The 25,308-nt window shown below is 37.4% G+C and overlaps 1 long non-coding RNA gene across 17 annotated transcripts in view; it reads right to left on the bottom strand.

The window, feature by feature from the left end:
* Positions 1 to 25,308, bottom strand: part of LOC125451135 (uncharacterized) — a 353,914-nt gene that overhangs the window by 251,112 nt on the left and 77,494 nt on the right. For all 17 annotated transcript variants that reach the window (XR_007247221.2, XR_007247222.2, XR_009445587.1 and 14 more), the window contains one exon: positions 14,890 to 14,996. This is a non-coding gene — a long non-coding RNA (uncharacterized LOC125451135). The remainder of the gene's footprint in view (positions 1 to 14,889; positions 14,997 to 25,308) is intronic.

Raw genomic sequence — 25,308 nt, 5'->3', positions numbered from 1 at the left:
AAGTAATTCCACAACATTACAAATCCTGCCCAGTGCCATTTGCCTTATGTGTAAAAGTAGAGGCTGAAATCTGTAGAGGCTGGAAAGTGAGAGAATCATCAAACCAGTACTGCTTGCACTGTTCGTACTGATTGAGAAGCCCAACAGTCAGTTCACCTTTGTGGGGATTTTAAGAAAATAGTAAACTGCTTCTCACGTCTGGATAAATATCCAATCCCTTGCATAAAAGGACTTGTATGCAAAGCATTTTTGGGTCTGTCCTTCACAAAGCTGGACATGAGCCATACTTACCTGCAATTGCGGTCAGATGACATTTCCCAGACATATGCTGCAATAAATACCCATGAGGATTTGTACTAATATACAAGACTGCCGTTTGAGGTATCATCAATCTGTGCCATTTTGCAGCAGATGATGGAGAACATTTTACAAGGTCAATCCCCCGTCGCCATTTATCTGGATGGCTTGCTAATAATAGGGAAGCCCAATAAAAAGCACTTAGCGAACTTTGGCATAGTCCTTAGATGTTTTTTCTCTAGAGGGCATTCATTTCAGAAGGGAAAAATGTGTGTTCCAAGACTCCAAGTGACCTACTTGGGCTACAGAGTCGACAAGATTGGGTTACACCCATTGAAACACAAAACAAGGGTGATCAAAGGTGCTTCGGTTCCCATATCTATACAAGAACTTCGGTTTTTCTTTGGCTTGGTGAATTATTATGGAAAGTTCGTGTGTAACCTGGCCTCCATCCTGGAACATCTACTTCTGAAAAAGGGTCAGCCTTGGAAATGGTCTCATAGTCAAGACATAGCCTTCAGGGAAGTGAAGAAGCAGCTACCGTGAAAGGTGTTGGTACACTATGATCCCAAGTGAGATCTGGTGCTGACTTGCAGTCCGTCTCCATTTGGTATTTGGGTAGTGTTGGCTCACAGATAGCCCAATGGAGAGGAATGTCCAATACCATGTGCTTCCCAGACTTTGACTGATCCAGAGTGCAAATACACTGAGATAGAGAAGCAAGGTTTGGCAGTCATCTGTGGTATGAGAAAGTTCCACCAATATATTTACGGATATAAATTTGATATGGTGGCAGACCACAAACCCCAGCTAGTGCAAGAGTCTCAATCTAAGTGCATGCAATTATAAGTTGGAAGACTGTCCAGGAGGCCAAGTAGCAAATGCGGATGCATTGAGCTACCTCCTGCCAGCAGAAACACTGCCAATGGTGCTGTCACTGGAAGACTCCATTCTGATCTTAAACTTTTTGGACACCCTTCTGGTCACCGCTGATAATATCAGACAGTGGACACAAGGAGATCCGATCCTGGCAAAACTAAAATAGTTGGTGGTGATGGGGGGAGCAAAAGGACCAGATCACGGTAGAGGGTGGCATTTTATTATGGGGAGCAAGAGTGATCATCCCAAGAAAAGGTCGCTACCAGATATTAACTGAATGCCACCAGTGTCATCCAGGGGTGTCTGAAAGGAAGATGTTAGCATAAAGTTATATCTGGTAACCAATAACCACATTGGTGGGGCAGTGCCCAGAGTGCTAACAAGGACTAAAATTACTGCCAGCAGTTCTCCTAGATTCATGAGAATGGCTGGGTAAACCCTGAACTCAATTAAACATTGATTATGCCAGTCCTCTCTCGGGCTCAATGTGGTTAGTCATTGTGGATACCCAACAAAAGTGAGTTGATGTACATAAAGTTCATTCGCCAAACACCAGGATGATGATAGAAAAGCTGTAACTATCTTTTGCAATATACAGGATTCCAGAAGTATTGGTGACAAGCAACGGGCTATCATTTACCAGCAAGGAATTCATGAGTTTCCTAAAGTCAAATGGCATTCAGCATATAAGGACAATTCAATATCATCCAAATGTTGAAGGCAGGCTTAAAGAAACAGCTTACAGCATCACTCAATACCAATACCTGTCCTGGTTCCTGTTTGATTATTGAACCACCCCTCTTGCAACCACAAGGATAGCTCCAGCAGAGTTGCTAATGGGGAGAAGACTCTGATTCAGGTTAAGTCTGATCTTTCCAGATGTGGCAGTTGTGGGTGGTTTGCCAGCATCAGGAGCCCCAATTCCAACTACATGATTCCCTGAAGTGAGAGAGACAGTTTATTTTAGGGAACAAAATCTGGTGCCAAAAACTCAAAAATGGCCCTACAAGGGTTAGGGGGATGCTTGACATGAGGTCAGGTCCCATAACATACAAAGTTTGGGTAGGTGAGGTGATCCTGAACAAGCATGTGGACCACATGAAAGTTGCAAACTCACAAACAGGGCAGGAGCAAAACATACCTGTCCCTCAGAACAGCCAGAGGGTTCTCCCCCTCTGTCTAGCATTGAAGAAACCTCAGAGTTTGAGATGGATGCAGCCGACATCACAGCCTCAATGCCTTTACTACTTGAAGAAGAGGGTAAGTTTCTTCTGAGACACTCTGGGTGCAAGAGGTAGGCTATATTTCAATGCACACCACCTGTATCTGAGGCTGAGTTGGAAGAACCAAACCTGATGCAACCCCAGGGGAGACTACAAGAGAAACAACAGGCCTATGTCCCTGGACATGGAATGGGATGGATGTGATTATTCTAGTGGGGTAAGCCACGTGGAGCTGATTGGGGCTGTTAATCCGATTCAATGAGAGAGCCCTGGCTGACAGATATAAACAGGAATGTCAGAGGTTCAGCTTAGTCTGACAGCAGGCTCTGAGAAGTTGGACCAGTGTCAAGTACTATGCACATGTAAATAAGGGGTGACTTGGCAACATGATACCAGCCTCTGTGGAGTTATTTCAAGCACACTTGTAACTTTTTTTAATGTTGGTTAAAATGATTTACAATGAATAAATGTCACATAATTGGAGATGTTTCTCAAAGCAACACTTCTAATGTAGGTCTTATAGAACAAAAAATAGAATTTAAAATATTTTTCTCCAAAATACCATGACTGTGTGGATATATTTCTATTTTTTGTCAGAATGTGCTTGATGATAGAAAGACCACATTTACCACCCATCTCTAGATGCCTTGAAAACAGTAGTGGTATGCCATCTGTTTGAACAATTACAGATTTTGTACTGCGAGTGTTCCCACAATGGTGTCAAGGAGCTCCAAACTATTGCCCAGTAATGAGAGATGGAAAGAAACATAAACATAAGTTATGATGATGGTCCTTTGTGTTGTAATTATGCGATTAGAAAGTGGCAGCTTCATGAAGAGTGTGCCAAAGTAACAATTATTACAATGTAAAAAATGTTTATACGTTGGAATGGCGATAATGGTAAGATTCTTGGTAGTGTAGATAAGCAGAGAGATCTCCGGTGTCCATGTACACAGATCCTTGAAAGTTGCCACCCAGGTTGACAGGGCTGTTAAGAAAGCATACAGTGTTTTAGCTTTTATTAATAGAGTGTTTGAGTTCCGGAACCAAGAGATTATGCTGCAGCTGTACAAAACTCTCTTGCGGCCGCACTTCGAGTATTGCGCACAGTTCTGGTCACCACATTATAAGACGGATGTGGAAGCTTTGGAAAGGGTGCAGAGGAGATTTACTAGGATGTTGCCTGGTATGGAGGGAAGGTCTTATGAGGAAAGGCTGAGGGACTTGAGGCTGTTTTCGTTAGAGAGAAAAAGGTTGAGAGGTGACTTAATTGAGACATATAAGATAATCAGAGGGTTAGATAGGGTGGATAGGGAAAGCCTTTTTCCTAGGATGGTGACCGCGAGCATGAGAGGGCATAGCTTTAAATTGAGGGGTGAAAGATATAGGACAGATGTCAGAGGTAGTTTCTTTACTCAGAAAGTAGTAAGGGTATAGAACGCTTTGCCTGCAACTGTAGTAGATTCACCAACTTTAAGTACATTTAAGTTGTCATTGGACAAGCATATGGACGTACATTAAATAGTGTAGGTTAGATGGGCTTCAGATTGGTATGGCAGGTCAGCACAACATCAAGGGCTGAAGGGCCTGGATTGTGCTGTAATGTTCTATGTTCTTTATTCACTTCCCTACCTAGACAGATGAAATCTTGATGCATTATCTCTGCACCGAGTTCACAATGGTTACCCAAAGCTATAGTATCTGATCCAAAGTGTCATAACATTATCAACATGAAGATCAATTTATTATTCAGGTTTAGAAAATACTGGAGGAAAATAAAACACTGAAAAATGTGGCAATTATATTTCTTTATTAAATAAAAATGCAAGCACCGTTATTTTGTTATCTATACTGGGTTAAATTTGCTGTTTTAAATGCAACAAAATTTAAATTATGTGTAGCTTAATGGTTAAGAGCATAAAACAAAAAAAAATCACCATTGTGCGTTTTGATCTTCTGTCATCCTCTGTGGTGCTTCTAGGATTGGAAAGCATTGGTGTGTGAGAAACCTAATTTTGCAAGAATCCAAAAATCAGTTTCCTTTTGTAATGAAATTCTCAGAACAGTAAAGATGGGTCAAGTTTCCCCAATGACAAGTGTCAGGAAACCTTTTGTATGCATTTACCTGCCATACACACTTATTCAAATGCAAGCTTGCCAGAATTAAGTTCTCCTCCCCAAATAAGTTCTGCACAAATGTGAACCTTGCATTTGTGAAATGTGTATCAGGCAAAGTACAGTACTTGTTGCACTTTGGAGCTAGCATCTGCTCTTTGGGGACCATTTCTCTGTAATTGAGATTGCGTGGTGTTTGACTAAGTTGCACAATGGATGACGAAAGGAAGTGTAATGGACTTACAACCAAGGATGAAAATTTGTCTGGCTAAGGATGACAGGCTGAATAAAGAAAGGTGCAGGCTGACAGGGGAACGGCTAAAGGGCCAGTATGTTTAGCTGTTGGTATTCATTCCAAAAGGTTAATTGATGGTGCAGGCTGAGAAGGAATGAATGCCTTTTTGGGTGCCCTCTAACAATGAAGTCAGAAGATTTGCATCTCTAAGATAACAGTGGTGTAATTGACTTCCTGCTGCCTTCGCACAAGGTTTCTCATACATACTGAGTTGAGAACTGTATAATACCTGACATGTCTCTGAACAGAAGTGTTAGGATAGTGTAGGGGGATGGGCTTAGATTAGTTCACAGGCTGGTGCAACATCGGGGGCCGAAGGGCCTGTTCTGCGCTGTATTGTACTATGTTCTATATTCACATCCATGACCTTTCAGACTTGCCCTTTCTTTTCAAAGTATAGGGACAGGCTACTTAGATGATGACTAATAAAATGTCCTCATACGTGAGGTAACTTATCTGATCATTTGTCAATCAGATTTTTAGGAGATCTCAGGTAAAGCAGAGGTGAGTATCTTGCCATATCACAGGCCTCAACATTGATGATCAAGGCACCAAAAGTAACTGGTTAATCAAAGGTTGACGGCCTCTGGGTCCTCAAGTCCACCAGTCAGGGCCTACTCCATGGTGCATCCAGCAAAGGAAAGCAAGTGATTTGTATTTTCTTGTCCACAATGTATGGGTCATTGTGGGGCCTGTGGGGGGCAAAATCAGCAGCAAGGCCAGGAGTGGCTTTCAGAGTCCATGCCCTGCTTGCCTACCACGTTCCAATTGCCATCAAAAATTGGGCCAACAAATCGGCAGTCTGTTCACCCTGGTTTCCCAGTGAGGAATTAAGTCACCTATCTTGCCTTGCAGGAAGGCAGGTGATTGGAGAAGTGATGTGTTCACACTCTTAAATGACCACTAATTGATAACATAAGGGCTATAATTTGTGGTGAATTGAGAAAGGTGCCCATGGACATTTTCACTCAACATTTAATTGCAGGGGTGGTGAAAATTTGGATGGGTTTCTCTCCAAGGCAAACCTGCTCAGTTATGTCCCCTTCTTTCCACCTCTCTCACCCCAAGGGAGGTGAAATTTCATCCTAATTGCATAGCCAAAGATTCTACCCAATGTGTTTCATTTCAAAGATTTAATTCACTTTTGGATATCAATATTTTATAGTTCAGTTAATATATGTACACACATGATTTTTGAATATTGATTTCAAATATAATGATATATATATGTTTATATATGATTTTGAAGTACATTGTATTTTTAAATGTAGGAATTACTCATATAACTAATAAGACGTAGAAAGAAAAAAATTATTTTGCCTGCTCCAGCATATTGATGAATTCCTAAAGCTATGAATTCTAGCAGTGACAGAGCAGTAGTAGACATCATCTTATGCAGATCACATAAAGGAAATGAACGCTTCTTTGCTTAAACTCCTGCTGGTACAGAAACTGTTCTGTGATAAACCTGATGCACTTAGATAAGCTAAACCTAATTTAAATCCCATTTTGAAAAAAAAATAGCAACTGTCTCCAGATTTTTAACTGCAAAGCCATTTTCAATTAATCTGGCATTTTGTTGGAATGTTTGAGAACATCTGAATGTATTAGCCTCATTCTGCAACACAAATAGTTTATTTTTTTGTCAGTGCCTACAATATTAATTGTGGAATATTCCTTTGCCTGCTGCTGACTGAAGTCCCATATTGAAACTAAACTCATGTAGTAATCAAATTAAGACAGTCAAATCATTGTGCAGATTGTCATTTTGTCCTGTATTTTAAGAAATGTAAACATTCTACAGCAATAAAATGCAACAATTTCAATGTAATCCTTTGAACTAGTGTGTTTGTATGTCAAAACCTCCCCCCGTAATATCTGATTGTCATACGTGCAGTATAAGCTACTTGAATCATATAACTACAATGTAGCATAAACAAAAAATGGGCCATCTTGTATTTGATCCACTGCTTAAAGAATGGAGCAAATTTGTTTGTTTATGACCATCATTGTTCATTGGCTGTTTTCACCACTGAATTTGCATCCTTTGTTCGAAGGAGTTTTAAAGTGATAAAGACAAATTTCCACCAAAATTAACAGACCCATTTTCTACTGAGTTTTAGAAACTGAATATATTCATGGGACTTTGTCAATTTACCGATGAACATGCAGAAGCAAATGAGAAAAATGATATATAGCATGATTGGGTGATAACTATACTAATAACTGAAATTGCGCAAAAAGTAGAACAATATACAATCAAACAGCATTTTCATGTACTCTGTATATTACTTTGGCATGAGTTCATTCAATATACCAGAAACAGAAAGGATAGATATCACAGACTCTACAGTTGAACTGACAAAAATCACGAAAACTTTCAAAAAGATACTTCATTCTTGCATTAAGCAGCATTATTTTTCTCAGTTAGGAGAAGCTTTATTTTTACAATGTCTGATACATTGATAAACACAGTCTTGTTCAAAAACAAATTCTAATGGATGCTGTTGTATTTTGGCCGTCGTTAAGCTCCAACCATGCTTTTGCCTCCATACTACAAAATTTGATGTGAAGACACTATGACAGGCTTGGCTTCTCTCAATGCAGCTGGCATTGCTGATGCCAAAAGCCAGAGATTGTTGTAATGGGATCATGGGAGACTCGTTCAGCACACAGTTTGCCTGCTAGGTTCCCACCCGCCTCTGAGCACTCAGCTCTTATGCTCGAGTCCTCTTAATGAGACATAAAGGACAATGCCAGCATTGTTGCTTCTGTTTGGAATCTTTTGCTAAGAACAATTGCTGTTTACCCAAGCATTTACCCTACCCAAACTTGGTTGTTAATTACTTCTTGAGCTCCTGATTAACTGTTCTGCACTCCAACACAAAGAGCTATTGAACCAGCCATTGGACAGTTTCTAAGTCTACTGTATTGCTTAGTCTTCATTTTAATCATGCATGCAAAACTGTTACCAAAACAATTTACACATGACTCATCAACCATATGTAGAATGTTTATGTATGACAAATCCTCATATTGCTGCAGCATGATAAAATAATAACAAATACTAGTGTCATTACAACTATGACAGAAGTCTGTAGGGAAAAATGTATACTAAAGAAATCAAGTATTTTAATTGACCTTGATAATTCCAAACAATGACAATTCATCTACTTCCATTAAAAGATTGGCACATCCAACCCCTATTTACAGAAGTTGTCAAGTGACTAATACTTCTGTGTTATTGTTAATGAAAGAATAATAGGACATTCACGGTGTATATCTGCATCTTGCCATTTAAATAACTTTGCATTGATAAATACATATTTCTCATCCCTATCAAATGCATGGCTAGCATTATGCAAAATAGTATCATGAATACACATAATTATGGGGATTTGTTATAATTTTTCTGGGTTATCGATATGACATTTGTGGGACAACAACATAATGATTTAACCAACCATGATAAACATTTTTTGCATGTTTGCATTAAGCATTTTAAAACATAAAAAATGCTTAAACATTTTCTGAACTAACATTTTCAAAAAGTCTTTATATTAAGTAACAGTTGAGACCTCTCGTGTAAAGAAACCCCTCCATATCCCCATCCCTACACATAGACTGATATCTATATCGCAAGCATTGAAGTAGGTAGGTTTGTCATTTCTGTTGTTTAATATGATGGGCTATCAGATTTATTCTAAAACAAAGAGGAGTACATTATTATTAATCTACAAATAACACAGTAGATGATGGCTGATATTTTTATGTAAGACAATACCAAGCAGTTAAAAAAATCAAAAATGAAATTGAAGTGTCTGGATCTGTATTTCAGTAGTTTTAGCATCCAGATTATTTAATTTTCCAAACAGCACCATTGTTAACTAGACTGAATAGTAATTTTTCAGAGTCTGAGACAATTAATAATTTATGAGAACATGCTATAACTTTTTAAAAATTTTCCAGTAGATACATTTACAAATGGAGTTAATATCCTGAAGCGCTGTTAATAAAAATGTAATGCCATTTCTTTGTGCATTTGTTTTTAACCTGCAGATCACTTTAATTGGGGTTTTTACAACATCATACAAGATAACATAAACATGGGCCAGATTTTGTCCTGAGATACTGATAAAATACCATTAATCTGCTAAATGGAATAAAGTAAATGTGTAGCTATTTATATTTCAATATTTTAATTAACATGTTTTATCAAAAACTTAATTAGCCATCGTACAGTGCTAGCACATTACTTTTGTAAAAAGCACAATATATGCTGCCTCCTTGCATTTTAATGCATGCAGTTATTCTGCATGAAGCTTACACTTGAAGGAACAAAATTTATTTCAACCACAGAGAGTGCTTAAATCTCCACTGACTTTTATTTCTGTACATTATTTAAGGCAGCAGTATGGGTTAAATAAAATTTATATCGCCCACAAAATATGATACCACCTTTGAAAACAGATGCTGAATTTCTTCTCTCAAGTCCTGGGTCACACCTACATAATTGGCCAAACCTCAATATCACAGAACTTCCATGCTGGCATGAATATTTCGATTATAATTAGTGAGGCCTGCTGAGAAGACATGATGATAATGGAGTAATAATAAACGAGGATATGCATCAGTATGATGGAGACCAAAGATGCTCAACTTCACATGCAACACAAAGGCATCCTGGAAATTGGATATTGTAACAGTAATATTCTACCATTTGGTCTGACTGTTTCCAATGAATTAATTCATATTAATTCATTAATAGTATAATGTTTAAAATACCTACAAGGGGACAGTGTATTTCAATAAATTATTAAAATAAAGTCTTGTCAAAAACACAATGTTTTGAAATCAAAATTCTGTAATAGTTCTAGTAACGCCATTTCCTGTAGGAGTGCACACATAATGCTAAAACAACTATCTTGGATTACACTCAAAAAACTTTGCAATGTTTACAGTAAACAACTTTAACAGTAGCAGTTATAAACTATGTAAAACGACGAGCCACAATTTATTTTATAACTGGCATATAGATTAAATGCTCATTTAATGCTATCAAGATACATATTTTAAAGACGACATGTTTATTTTGAAAACTAGTAAATAAACTTCAGTGCTCATGGAGTTAAATTCCTATTAAGTTTCGGATTAGAATGCAATATAATGGATTCATCTTTTACCATTTTTTTCAGGAAAATAGCGAAGCCAATGTGTAAAAAATAATTCCCTCTGAAGAAATGCATTTTATTCTTGACTAGGCTGATTCAAGACTTACAAGGTAAGCTCCTCTTTTACAACCTATATATTTCTCCTTAGTCTTTCTTATAACAGAGGCTATCGGTAATAAAACTTGATCTATGTCAGATTAAATAGCTCATGTGTGCAATATAGCATGAAAATTAAGTACAAGCGCTGTATAATTTTTGGATCAAGTTTTTATTAATAAAATAAAGCAGAGATCTGTACAGTATTTCATGATAAATTCTACTCAAATAGTGTTGTTGATTACTTCCACAGATATCAAAAGTTGTACTAAATAGAAAATGAGCACATCTTTATTCCGAACAATCCCTGACTACCATATGAATTTTCTACATCTTTTTTGGCATCAACAGTATTAAAAATTCATGGAGACACAACAAGAAATCAGCAAAACTGTGCTTCTTGTCTAGTTATATGTCAGTTAAATTCTTTACATATGAAATCTGACTTGACCACAACGGGACTAAGCGCCTGATTGAACCACTTAGGGTTTATTTCAAAGTATAAATCATTTTAATGCAGATATTTTAGATAGAATTCAAAATGGCCATAAAATTAGGAAAAATGTGAAGCTTTGCATGATAACACACGTGAAAGAAATCACGGCTTTTCTAAAATCAACTGAAGATATATTGGAGTAATTAAATTTATGTTGTCTGAACATGATACCAAAACAACACTATAATAAAATATTGTCAGGGATCATTTGGTGTTAAATTGGATAGCGGGCAAGAAAAGTTCAAACTTAAATTATTTTGTCCTCTAATCCTTGTTTTTGAACAGAAATCCAATAAACAATATCATTTTGATCTTCCAAAAATCTCATATGGAATGGTAATACAAACTTCTGTCCATTATTTCATACAGATCAACACAAGTAATAGGTCTTAATATCTAGGTTATCATTTACAAAATCACAATCAAACCTTGATTATGACATTTACATTAATAGTTTTCTTTCTTTTTGTTTTATCTCATCATATCAAACAAAATATTTCACACTCACTCTTTCTACATATGTACAAAATAAACCTGAAGTCTCCATTACAATGTTATGTTTCCAACAAGTTACATTTACACAAGTCAATGGTAATGTCAGTTGAAATAAATTTTAAATTCGGTTCTCGGGAATGCAAATTTATCATTAAAACATTTTTTGAATTGAAGAATAACTTGTTCCAGTTTTACAAAATCAGTTTTCACACAATGAATCAATTTTTTTTTAAACATCAGTTACAGAAATGTTTAAAAATTGATTTCAGGTTCCCAATGTATACCAGCCAAATTAAAAGGCATTTCTTAAAATACAGACATGCAGTTAAAACGTCAGAATTTTTCCCATGTTTACTGCTAAATCACTTCCTTTATAAAAGTAGTACAAATATGAAAATTTCTAATGTGGAGAAGAGTTGCTCTGAAACTAAATCAAATTTGGTAGCTGAACAATCGCTAGTAAAGTCTCTTTTATCGGTGGTTATTTAAATAGCAGTTTGAAAGTAAACCCATGCTATGATTAAAAACACTCTGAAATTCAACCATTTTTTAAGCATTACATATCTTTGAAAAAGTATCTAAGGAACATGTTCCAGATATTTGTTTACCAAATCCCAAAATCAGGCGTACTGTATTCTAACATTTTTTTTAATCTACAAAGAAAAAACAAACTTTCCTTGAGAGGTCTATGAACCGGATAATAAATGTCAGGCCTAAATCCTCTCTGAAAATCATTTCAGTTTAATCCTCTACATTCTGCAGCATGCAAATAAGTGCCAAGGCCCTCAGCCTGCCATCATAGATGCAGCCAATTTACAGATACTGAATTATGTGCTATGAGCTCCCTTTCTGCACCACCCCCATCTCTGAACTTGATCCCAGCTGCATATGTTACAGGCAAAATCACAAACCAAGGTAACATATCATATATTGTGTGCTGTAAATTAACTCGACATTTGATGCAGAAAAAGAACTATGGCCAGACTAGGAGAGCAAATAACAATACCATTCATTTTCAGTATTGCATATACTGTGGATTAAACATATCAAGCTAACATATGAAATCACCATACATTTGTCTTTGCAGAACTCTTCAAAAAATCCAGCCGCTGAATAGCATTACATGCAGTTCTTTTTGAATGGACATCATATGGTAGGCTGAATATTTAGGCGTTAATAAGATGCACAATTCATAAATTGTTGAGTACATTATGCTGTGAAGGCTCATTCTTAATGTGTTCTTGCATAATATGTGGATATTTTGTGTCGTAATCACCTAAAGCACCAAGAATTGAGAGTGTACAATTTTCTTTTTGTCTTAAAAATGGTTCCAGTACTCATTGTATCATATCTTACAACTTGCTCTCATTTTCTGTGTTTCTAAAATAAATACATTAGATTGGTAAAATATGCATTCTTGGCACCTGCACTGCTTGATATTCACAGGTTTATTTACAGTTTTCCATATTGCAAATCTCACATGCTAGTGTATTTCTGTGTTTTGTATTACTGTCATGTCCATATTCCTGCGGGAATCTTCAATAAGACTTTTGATAAATCAAGATTTAACACGCAAATATTGCTACAATATTCTTCAAATTTCCATATTTCAGTTTGCTTTTCCAAATAAAATAAAACAATTGTTTGCCGTATACAAACAATAGAGGTCTGCACATTACATTTCAGTTTAAAAAAACTTATTTTTAATTGTTTCTGATTTGTTTGAATATTTTAGAGATGATTAATAGGTGAATTTTGACAGGCTGAAGGCCATGTTTTATTATGTTAACAATTTTCCATTGTACCTCAATATCCTTTTTTTTAATATGCAAAAATGTCTTTTGATTAGATAACATGGGCATTGGAGCTATAAGTTGAAAAAAAAATGTTAAAACACTGAGCAGTCTGCTAACTTCAGGTTAAACCAACAAAGGAATTAATACTGCCCTGCTGACAAATTGAATGAAAGCATTCATCATTTTATATCTTTAATTGAAGGGGTATTTTTGGTTTGACAAATACATTGTTAATGTAAGGGGAAGCTTGGGAGTACTGGAAGACCACACCTTCTATAATCCTGTCATCTTCTTATTCATTATTATTACACATTAAAATCCTGATGTGAAGGTATTAGTAGCAGGGCTAGTATCAGTAGTAAATACATCACATGGTCAAAACTCTTCTTGCTGATTTTGATTTTTATATGAAGTTAATAAAAGAAGGTTTTGCAGTCAAACATATTTGCAATTCATATCAATGCCTTACAGAATATTGTATTCATAGGTTCCACAATAACCAGACTGAAGTGGTTAAAAATAACAATAAAAAATGGTCAACATAAAGATAAATCTAAAGAAATCATCTTCTTAGCATCAGGCCACATGCTGTTTTCAGTGCTGGTTTTCTGGTTGTTTGATAGATTTTATTGAAGTAAAATCACAATGTGCCATTTGCAACTTACGTTACTACATATAAGTAGTGGCATGCATTTGTTATGGTGATAACCTTTGTTCTAGGGGGTGTGGCTTAAATTCATGCTACTGTAATATTATTGGTAGAAACTATACGCAGTTGGGAATTGAACTGTACACTGTGATAATCACATTCTGCCCACTTTCCATTACCACATATTCTTCATTACTGTGTTGGAATCTATGAAACCTTCACTTTCATTTGAAGCTGAAATTATTGTAACTACAATGTGCTAATGGAGTACAGGAATGCTAAATGTTTAAAATAAAACGAGAGCCTTAAAATTAAATGATTGTAATGCTAAGTGGAAAAGGTATACTCACAATTAACTAAAATGTAAAGATAATAAGAATGTATAATGTTATATGATGTTTTATCTTGTTCATGCTCACTGGAAACAATAAAAAAAATTCCAGGTTTATTTTAGTCCTTAATAAACCGTGATTGTATATCATTCCTTTACAACATGAAAATGTAATAAATCAATTATTGCAATAAATCACATAGGAATATTGTAATACACTATTTTACTGATAATTGCTTTAGGAACAAAAACAAATTTTTATTATAATAAACAAATTAACCACAACACTATCAAACACAGCTACAACATGTATTGAAGATACTGTAATTTTTTGATACAGAATAAATTCAAGTGCATGAAAAAAGGAAACAATGTTATGCATGATTCACAGTGAATATAGTTGGCAGGTCAGGGCTCACTGGTGTTATTGCTGCCCACTTAAGTTCTTAAATTTTGTTTTGTGCCTTGAATTCATTTTTATTGCAAGCCTAAATTATTTATTACATGGTATTTCAGCTCTGCTAAAGGATTAGTGTATTAACTTTAAGTTTGCTGCACAGCACAAGACTAGGGTTACTTGGGTGTCTGTTAAAACCCACTTTTATGGGTTTTCTAAGTTACTGCAGTCAGAAGTACAGTCACTGTTTAAACTCAATCAAATTCACTGTTAAGCTTGATCTGTATAAGCTACAGTAATGTCAATTCACTGACAAAATGACAATTTTGCTATAAATCCTTTACCACCATGTCAATTAAATTGAATTCACAATCAATAAGTTGCTTTAATATGAAGTGTCCCAATGCTAACATTACCCACAAAAGAGGTCAGAGGACATTTTGCATTTGTGTTGGTTTACTTTGCATCAAAACTATATAAACACACAACTTTGATTTACCATGCCTCATGCCATGTTTACACACTCAGAGCTGCCCATTCTGCACACAGCTTTGACTGCAGGTATGTGGAAATTTGATGGGTTTGACAGTTTCAAATACACTGGGTTGGACATACATTACTTCATATTTCTTACATGCAGCACTGTTACCTTAGATCGGCAGACCAGGCCTCATGCTGTTCTAATTCCAGGAAGAAAACTGAACAGCCAGATTTGAGACTCTTGTAATACTTCAGTCTTACTAGTTATCTTCCATGCTGAAACAAACAATCAAAAATTAAAAGGTGATGCACTATTTATAATTCAATCACTACTTGTTAATCTGACGCACCTTTTATAGTCTGCAAATTAAACAAGTTAGTTCTATTCTTTATAATATGTGTGCTAACGCAATAAAGTTAATATGATTGATCTAGTTATGATTTAGCAAAGCACAATGCATAACTGCTAACATATAAAAGAAACAACTTTAACTTTGCAACTTAAACAACTTTACAAGTTGAAAATATAAATAAAATAAATGTGATTGATCTATTATACCTACGGGGCACAGCAACAAATACTTGTAATTATTTGGTACTTTTAATGTGGTAAATTGTCTCAAGGTGTTTTACGGGAGAACTATCAAACAAAATCTGACAGATTCAAATTGTTCAAGGTGATGAAGGCCTTGGCCAATGAAGGTATGGCTTTAAGAAGAGAGTTAAAGGACTCAATTTAAAAGGGGAATGAGCACTTAAGCTATGTATGTACTTTGGGGTGGTTGTGGAAGGGCATTTCTAGACTGTAGGACTCGAGTAGGTACAGGCATAGTGGCCAATAATGGTGTGAAAGAAATTGGAGGTCTACAAACAGCTAGAATTGGGGGAAGTCAAGGTTTGAAGAATTGGATGAGCTTGAAAAAGGGAGATAAATGTTTGGAGAATTTGAACACAATGACTAGATTTCAAAAATCATTGAGTAAATTTGATTGTTGATCAAGGATTATGTCTTTTTTCACTTAACTGGCCTCCTAGAGCATGGGAAGATAAGCATTTAGCATCAGAAAGGCATTGAGAGCACAGCATTTAGGGCTTTACCAACAGCATCAGTAATCAGTTTCCAATCCAGACTGACTGATAGGTTTCTCTTTTAGTCAGATGAGGAATACGTCAATGAATGCTGCAGTACATGATAGGCCCATGATGGGGATGATAACAAGTGAACTATGGAATGAAAAATGAAGGAAAACAAGTTAATGTGGGAGAAATAAAGGCCTAATTCATTCCACTTTCAACATAGGACTACACGTCATCTCAAGGACCAATTTTGTGAATTTTGCTGTGTCATTTCCAATGTAAGGAAATTCTTTTTGCAAAAATGGAGACCAGAGCTATGCATAGTACTTCAGGTGCAGTCTCAACTAAACCCTGTATAACCTTACCAAGACTACTTGATGCTGGTGCTCTAATTCAGTTTATAATAAAGGCCAACATGCCATTTGCCTTCCTAATTGCTTGTTACACTGTCATATTGACTTATTGCATTCTTTGCATGAGTATACAAAAATCTCTTCGAACATCATCAATTCAAACTTCCACAACTTTAAAAAAATCTGCTTTTCTATTTTTACAACCAATGCAAACAATTTTACACCTTATTTACAATATTACAATATTTGTCATTTTGTTGCCCACTCACTTAAGCTTTCTAATCTTTTTTAGCCTCACAATTTCCTCCTCACAGCTCGTCCTTTCCTTTTAATTTTGTACCATCAGCAAACATAGATGCATTACTTTTTCTCTCTTTGTTCAATTCATTAATATAGATTTTAAAAGCTGAAGTCTCAGTACTGACCCTTGTAGCCTGTCTATTTATGCCCATTTTCTGCTTTCTATCTATTTACAAATCTCTTGTGCGTGTTGAGATATTGCTCCCAATTCTATGAGCACTTATCTTGACGAAAGGGCATAGGAACAGGAGTAGGACATTCAGCCCCTTGAGGCTGTTCCACCATTCAATGAAATCATGGTTGATAAATCCCTTAATAATTTTGCTTAACAAAAATTTATGTGTCTCAGATTTAAAATTAACAACTGATCCTGCATCTAATCCATTTATGGAAAAGAGTTCCAAACAGCTACCACCCTTTGTGTGTTGAAGTGCTTCCTAACATCTCTCCTGAATAGTCTGACCCTGATTCTCAGACTATTAACTTTTTTATGTGCACCTTTTTGAGTGCCTTTTGAAAGCACAGGTATACTCCACCTACTAACCCTATGAGCTACATGCCCAAAGAAATCTGATAAGTTTGTCAAAAAGAATTTCTTCTTAGTAAAACTATATTCAATTACTCTCATCCTCCTAAGTCTTCTTTAATAGTAGATTCTAGCTTTTTCCAATGACTAACTGATCTATTCAATGTTTTCTCTCTCACTTCCTTCTTGAAAGGCAGTACAAGATTTTCTCATGTCTAACCAAATGGGACTGTTCCCACATTTATGGAATCCTGGGAAATCATTACAAGCACACCAACTGTCTGCTGTTATCTCCTTAGCCAACCTTAAGGTGTAGGTCATCAGGTCCTGGGGATGTGGCAGATTTAGTTTCTTCAGTTTCTGCAATACTTTTCCTCTGCTGATAATAATTTTCTTAATTTCCTCACTCTTTGTGGTTGGTTGGCTCGCCAAGCTGGTTCATTGTTCTGGAGACATTTCAACCTTCATCAGAGGTTGCGCTGATGATGTTACCCAGCAGGGTAATGAAACCTGCAGGACAACGAACCAGCTCGGTGAGCCAACCAGCCACAACATCCACAACTAGAGCTACAAATCTACTCTAAAATCCTCACCTGTTTCAGCTACCAAATTTGTTTGTTTCCTTTATTCCTTAACGAGATGAGGGTGTCACTGGCTAGGCAGCATTTAATGCCTATCTTCAATTGCCCAGTGGGCAGTTCAGAGTCACCCACATTGCTGTGGGTCTGGAGTCACGTGTAAGCCAGACCAGGTAAGGATAGTAGTTTCCTTTCCGAAAGAACATTAGTGAAACAGATGGGTTTTTCTGACAATTGGAAATGGATTCATGGTCATCATTAGATTATTAATTCCAGATATTTTATTGAATTGAAATTCCACCATCAGCCATGGTGGGATTCAAGTCCGGGTGTGAGTTATCTAGATAAGCTGTCCAGCGATAATGCCACTAGGCCATCATCTCCTCATGTACTTTTGATCTTCCACTTGCGTATTCCATTTATCTCTTTTGCAATGAGTAACTCATTTCCTTCCCCACACCCAACATTGCCTATTGAGCATCTACAAGGCATAAGTCAGGAGTGTGATGGAATACTCTTCATTTCCCTGGACAAGTGCAGCTTCAACAACACTCAAAAAGCAGCCCACTTGATTGGCACCTCATCCATCATCTTCAACATTTCCATTACTACTGATCCACAGTGGCATCAGTTTGTTCTATCTACATATTAACTGCAGTAACTCACCAAGACTCTTTGGACAGTCACCTCTACTAACTATAAAGGCAAGGGATGAAGATGTCCCTAATACCACCACCTGCAAGTCACCCTTGAAGAAACACACCAGCCTGACTTGGAACATTATTACCATTCCTTCAGTGTTATGGTGTCAAAATCCTGGAACTCCCTCCCTAAAACCACTGGAGTATCTCCACTGCCAAGAAATCAGATCATCACCAGCAACCTTGGCCAATAGGGGTGATGCCTAGACAAAATTGCCCACATCCCAAGAGCGAAGAGGCAATTTATTTAATGCATTTGTCATTATTTTATTCCACACGATAATTTCTCCTGACTCTGCTTCTAGTGGGCTGATGCTTATTTAGCTGTGGTCTTCTTGCTTTTTGCTTTCGCCTTATTCTTATATTCTAAAACATTCCAAATTATCAGGTTGGCTTCCTTGTTTTTCGCAAAATTGCGGAACTCTTCTTTTGACACAACAGTAGTATTGACTTCCTAAGCATGCCCCAACAGGACGTTGCTCTGTTGTAAGAAAATATATTCTGGTGAATATTTCAAACTGCTTCTTTAAATGTTTCCCATAGTTTGCTTACTACAAGTTGGTGAGACACGATTTTGCTCACACAAAACTATTCTGACTATCTCTAATCAACTTTTGCCTGTCTAAATGTCCAAAAATCCTATCTTGTATAATCATCTCTGACAATTTACCCACAGCAAAAGTAAGACTCACAGGTCTATGGTTCACCAGTTTCTCCTTCCAACTTTTCTTAAACAAAGGTACAACATTCGCCACCCTCCAGTCATCAGGCACCTCATAAATAGTTCTAGATTACGCAAATATTTCCGCAAGGTGTCTCGTAATTTCTTCCCCTACTTCCCACAATGTTCTGGAATACATTAGATCAGGTTCCAGAAGTTTATCCACCTTTATCTTCTCTAAGATCTCCTGAACGTTTTCTGTCATGTTGACTATTTTCGAAACATCCAAGTTAATTTTTCTGCGTTCTCTTGACTTCATTTCTTTCTCCACAGTAAAAACTGATGGCGATATATTTATTTAGTATCTCCCATCTCCCGGAGTTCAACACAAAGATGGCCTCCTTGATCTTTAAGAGGCTTGACCCTCTGTCTAGTTACCCTCTTGTACAATCTTGTACAATGGATTTGCACAATCTCTTTGGACTATCCTTAACCTTATCTGCCAATGCTATCTCATATCCCCTCTTTGGTTTTCTGACTTCTCTTTTAAGAAAATCCCTACACTTTTTATATCCATGAAGAGATTCAAGTGAACCAAATTGTCTATATCTAAAATAGGATTCTCTTTTATTTTTCAATAGAACCTCAATATCTTTATTCGTCCATTGTTCCTTAATTTTACCAGCCTACCCTTCACTCTAACAGGCACAAAATGCCTCTGAACTCTCATCATCAGACTCTTGAACACCTCCCACTTGTCAAACATCTTTTTACCTGCAAGCAGTCTACTCCTGTCAACTTTTGAAAGTTTTGTCTCATACTGTTAAAATTTGCCTTACTCCAGTTAAAAACTCTAACTGTTATGGAAGGCTTATCCTTTCCCATAACCATTTTGAAACTATTGGATTATGAATATTAGGCCCAAAATGTTTCCCCACTTTTAATTCAGTTACCTGCCCTGACTTATACCTCAACTCTCCTCCAGTAGGAGCATCCAGAAATTGACAAAGAAAATTTTCTTGAACACATTTGATAAATTCTTCACCATCCAAACCCTTAACACTATGGTAACCCCAGTCAGTGTTGGAAAATTAAAATCTCCCTAATTATACTTACATATATCTGAGATCTCCCTAATTTCCCTCTTAATATTAGGGAGCCTATAATCCAATCCTATCAAAGTATTCGTTCCTTTCTTATTTGTAATTTGTATGCATATATTTTCACTGGACAGTCTTTTAGAAATATCTTACCTGGTCGCAGCAGTAATGTATTCCTTAATCAAAAATGCCAAACCACCACTGCACCGCGCGGCCCCCCCAAACCCACCACCATTCCTTTCTTGCTTCCTTTTTTATCCTTCCAATAGCATCTAAAACTCAATCTTGTTCATTTCTCAGCCAAATTTCTGTAATAGCTATGGCATCCCAGCCCCATCTTCGTAAACATGGCATGAGTTCATCAGCCTTACCTATGAGACCCCTTGCATTGAAATGAATGCAATTTACTTCTTCAGAGTTACTATATACTCTGAATCTCTCTTGCCTTTCTTGTTGAATTGATGTGTTCTCCTCATTTTCAGAACCTTCCTCATCAATCCTTCTGATTATGCTACTACTTGAGAATTCCTCCACTCCCCCTCTCTATCATAATAAAGCTTCCCTTAATGGAATGAGCAATTCTCCCTGCTAAGATATTGGTCCCTTTCCAACTTAGGTTAGACCAACCATTTTGAATGGGTCGTTTCTATCCCAAAAGAAACTCCAAATGTCCAAAAACCTGAATCCATGGATAATACACAAGCTCTTCAGCCATTGATTTATTTCCTTTAACCTTTGGTTCCTTCCCTTTCAAGGTTCCATTTTTTAATCCTCTACTTAACCTCTTAAATTCACTGTGTATTGCTTTAATCTTTTCGCTAAAAATGTCACTCCTACCAAAGTGTACAATAATTTCTGGCTTCTCAATCTCACATTGAACAATATGCTTGTAGCATTTAGAGATGTGCTTAATCCGAGCACCAGGAGAGCAACAAATCATTCTAAATTCACACTGACTGCCACAGAATCTCCTATCTATGCCCCTGCCCCTGACAGGAGATTTTCCTATTTCAATAATTCTATTAAATCTTGTCAAACGCTGCCTTACATAAGTATCATTCCAAATGTCCATTAACTGATTGGCCCTTCCATTTTCCTCAAAGAGACTATCCACTTCTACAGTTCCAAAAGCTGAATATCTAGGAATAGCCACCTGAGTCTGTTGAACTACCTTAACTTTCCTGACAGTCACCAATCTATCTGGCTGATCCTGTTGTGTAATAACTTTTCTAAATCTACTAGCCATCTCACTCCATACCTCATACATGCCCTTAATAACATTAAGCCTAAAAAATCACACCTTATGTAAAAACTAAACTACCTTTCATTACCTCCAGAAAATAATGTTAAAATGGGAAAAATTAAATATATATAAAACTTAAATAAAAGCAACCACTTAGCTGATTAACTGAATTTAAAAAAATTCCCCTTCAATAAATTCCTTGAAGGAAAAAAAATCTTCCCCAAAGCCAACGTCGCTTTGGACTCCCTGAAACAAAAACACAAATTCTTATTTTAAAACTAAACCTGTTTGGCTTTTCAAATAAAAACCTTGGTAATATGAAAAAACCCTCTAAAACACATTCAGAATTTTTAATTTCTGAATTTAGAATAAAGGACCTTAGCCATTTACTGTAGATCCTTAAAAGCTTGTTTTAAAAAAAAATGTTTAAAAAAATCATTTTTTGGGGTTTTTTTGATGTTAATGAAACAAAATGAATAAAAATCTTATATTCGTAAGATATAATGGCTATAATAACTATTAAAAAAAGACTATAATAAATCTTCAACTAAGCCTGCAATCCCAGGAGCAGCTGCAAACATGGATAAACCAGTGGCAAGGCTAACCTAGATGTTTTGTGAGGACACTGACAACAAACGTTGGTTAACCTGATAGGCAATGTGCATTGGTTGGGACCCTGTTGTTGGCCTTAAGCCCACAGTTACTAAGATGAGTGAGGGATAAATGTGCCAGGAGTCCTGGTGACTGGGAAGCTGCTTTGTCCATGTCAGTTGGTCTTGTGGTGAGGATCTTCTTGGGCTTGTTCAAAGATGAGCAAGTATGGCATGCAGCCATTTAGGACACAATGGCTGTCCTGGCTGAGGAGTTGAAGCATTGCAACCATTCCAGTGACGTTTTGGCTGCCTCCATCAACAGGTTACAAATTAAGCTGAAGAACTGTGAATACTGGAAGTCTGAAACAAAAACAGCAAGTGCTGGAGAAACTCAGCAGATCTGGCAGCATTAACAGAAGGAAAACAATTTCTGTTTTTGTTCCATCAACAAGTTGGTGATTACATGACAGTCTGGCCCAGCAACCTCAAAGGACGATGGAGTGAAACATGTTAACACGTACACCTCTGCTCCATTGCGGCAGGCATTGCTCATGGTCAAAGCCAGGGATGGGGAGGGGTTTTGGGGGGTACTGAAGGAAGCCTTGACCGCAATCTGGGTGATGCATCCTCACATGGAGACAGGGAAGTGCCAGGTGGCACCCAACTGCAGGAAGAACCACACACAGTTACCTTGGCAAAGCACACTCAGGAGGCTGCAGAAATGGCCTGACATTCCACCTTTACTCTGTCTTCCCCCTAGTCTGATCCTCAGATGCTTAGGCTAGGAAGAGTCAACTTGCCTCATGCACGAAGACCGTCTATGAATCGTGCTCATCCAGACAAAAACGCCCATTGAGTCACCCTACAAATTCTTTAGAAGCAAAGTGCTCCACAATAGCGTAGGCTTTCTCCATCCCAAATGCTCAATGATGCATAGTAGAGGGAGAAGACAAGAAAGGTTTTGTGAGGGCACATGGGGCCCATGGTGGACACATGTCTATAGTTTGAATTTACAATAAATGTTCGTTTCTCATGGTTCATGTCTGCATCTCTGGTAGGGCCTAGATGCTTTGTTGCACTCTGTGGCATCTCTCCTTACTCCCTCAGGATGTACAATGTTGGAGTAAACAATGGGTACCAATAACATCATGTGGGAGCAAAATTAGCAATATGTGCACATGCCATTGACTCATTCTAATACGTTAAACTTCTACCCTTAAACATTGCCCACTGTTTGGCTGGCTGTGAGCATAAGAGTGTCTATTTTCAGGCAGATCTCCAGCAGTGATGGTACCAGGAAGGTATAACACACGGTGAGTGTCGATGCTGTACGATGGATCAGATAGCCTGTGTGCCTGCATCAACAACATGTCACAAATGTGATGCCGATGCTTTTCCTTTGTGAAGGAATGCAGTCTAGATGCAGTCCCCTCCCTCACACCTCGGCTCACTTAAACCTCCCACTGCAATTGCATAATGTTGATCTGCTCCAAGTTGGAAACAAAGTGAATGCATTGCTGTAACCTGCAACGCCATCCTCTCCATTCTGGGTGCTCATTCCATCAACCCCCACAAACTTCATCCAGGTCAAGTCAAATATGCCTACACCTGCCTCACTCCCCTCCGCCCCCACGCCCAACATACCTACAGTGATGGATATGCGCAAGTCCAGTACTGTTAGTAAAATTGTGTTCATGTCTAGTGCTTGTGGGTCATGGTCTGGTTTAAGGGTTGGCCATAGGCAACATGCAGGTCATGTGGAGAAATGTCAAGCTGAACTCATCATCCACCTACTCTGATTTCTTTTTACGTTTTCCTGATGCCTAGTTTGTATGGTACATTTGATAAGATTGCCAACCAGGGTCATTTGGTCTGTTAACAAGCATTTAATGAGTAGTATAGCGTGTTGATTGGGAACTTGCCATGCCATGCCACTTGAGCAAAGTGGGGAAGCTACAGGAAGTTGATCTCAACATTGAGACAACCATTGTACCTGATATGCCATAAATCACACAATAGACAATATCATTCAGTCACTTACAAGATTCCACATCACGTCTCTGGAAAGGTAATTAATCACTTATTTATATATTTGCACCACCAGTTCATCCAATATATTGCAGATACTTCATATATTCAGATAAACAACCATTAATTTGTTTTCAGTGCCAGAAGATAATTAAAACACTTGTAATGGTGTAAAATCATGTTCTGACAGCAGAGAGACCATGATCATGAAAATGATCTTCTCAGAACATGTCTGCCTCTTTGTACTGAAGATGTGATTGTGCCTATAATGTATCCAAATGTAGGGGACTCGAATCAAATTTGTAGAATTGGTGAACTGCATTCACTTTCTCCTCTGGTCTTGTAAATTAAAAAGGGGCTTTTGTGGTGGTGGCAATGTCCCTACCTCTGGGCCAGAATGTCTGGGCTTAAGTCAAACATACCTCAGATATGTGGCATGGTGATTATAAATAAATTAAAATACTGTTGGAACAAAGTGGCTCAGATGCTGTCAATGACAGTTACTCCCCCTACGAACTTCAGAGAAAGAAGTTATGCAGGCGAAAGCAGTGTTCGTGCCAGCAAAATTAACACCAGGCTTTTGGCAGCAGATAGACATTGTGAAAGAATTTCTTTAAAAGAAACCAAGGTTGGATATCGAAATGTAATAACTGAGTTCAGGTAAAGTAAAAGAAGTCCAAAGCTCACAACAAAAATTAAATCAACTAAGAATAGAAAGCAGTCAGAAGCTAAATGTGATTGCTGCTGAATTTGAGTGCAGGAATGCCTTGGTGATAAGTTGGATGCATGAACAGAATGCCAGCACTAGTTGAAGTTATCCTATGGTTTTACAAAGGAAAGTACATGGTGGGAATCGTGTGGAAGCTAAAATTGACCAGAGAATGACTGAAGAATAACTGACCTCGGGACATGGCACTAATGTTACCTAAAATGGTGCGAGAAGGCTTGACAGAGGAGGCGGAAAGGAGAAGCGATATTGTCTAGCCAGGGTAAACATAGTTAGTCACTGACCAAATGACTAATGGCTCCGGTGAAAATCTCATGCATGTGTTTACAGTAAGTCAATGAGAGCTAATTTGAGCTTCCACTGCAACAGTCACACTTATGGTGGCATTGTCTCATGCTGTAAAAAAACAGTGAAGACAATAGATAACAGACCCTGGACCATGGTTGCGTGTAGAAGTATATGGATGGATGGAAAGAATGTGTACCAAGTACCATATGAAGCTCCATGCTAAGTTAGTGCTGGATTGCATCACAAACTTTATTGTGGACAATAAAAGCTTATGGTATAAGGGTAACATATTGTCATGGATTAGATGTTGAGCTCTTTAACAGGAAAAAGACTAGACACAAACTGTTTGTTTTCAGACTAGTAAGGTGTACCGATGGTGTATCACATGGATCAATACTGAGGACTTAGCTTTC

The sequence above is a fragment of the Stegostoma tigrinum genome, chromosome 3 (genome assembly GCF_030684315.1).
Source record: "Stegostoma tigrinum isolate sSteTig4 chromosome 3, sSteTig4.hap1, whole genome shotgun sequence".
NCBI lineage: Eukaryota > Metazoa > Chordata > Chondrichthyes > Orectolobiformes > Stegostomatidae > Stegostoma > Stegostoma tigrinum.
The sequence above is the reverse complement of the archived record's forward strand: the minus strand, read 5'-3'. Positions and strand labels throughout refer to the sequence as shown.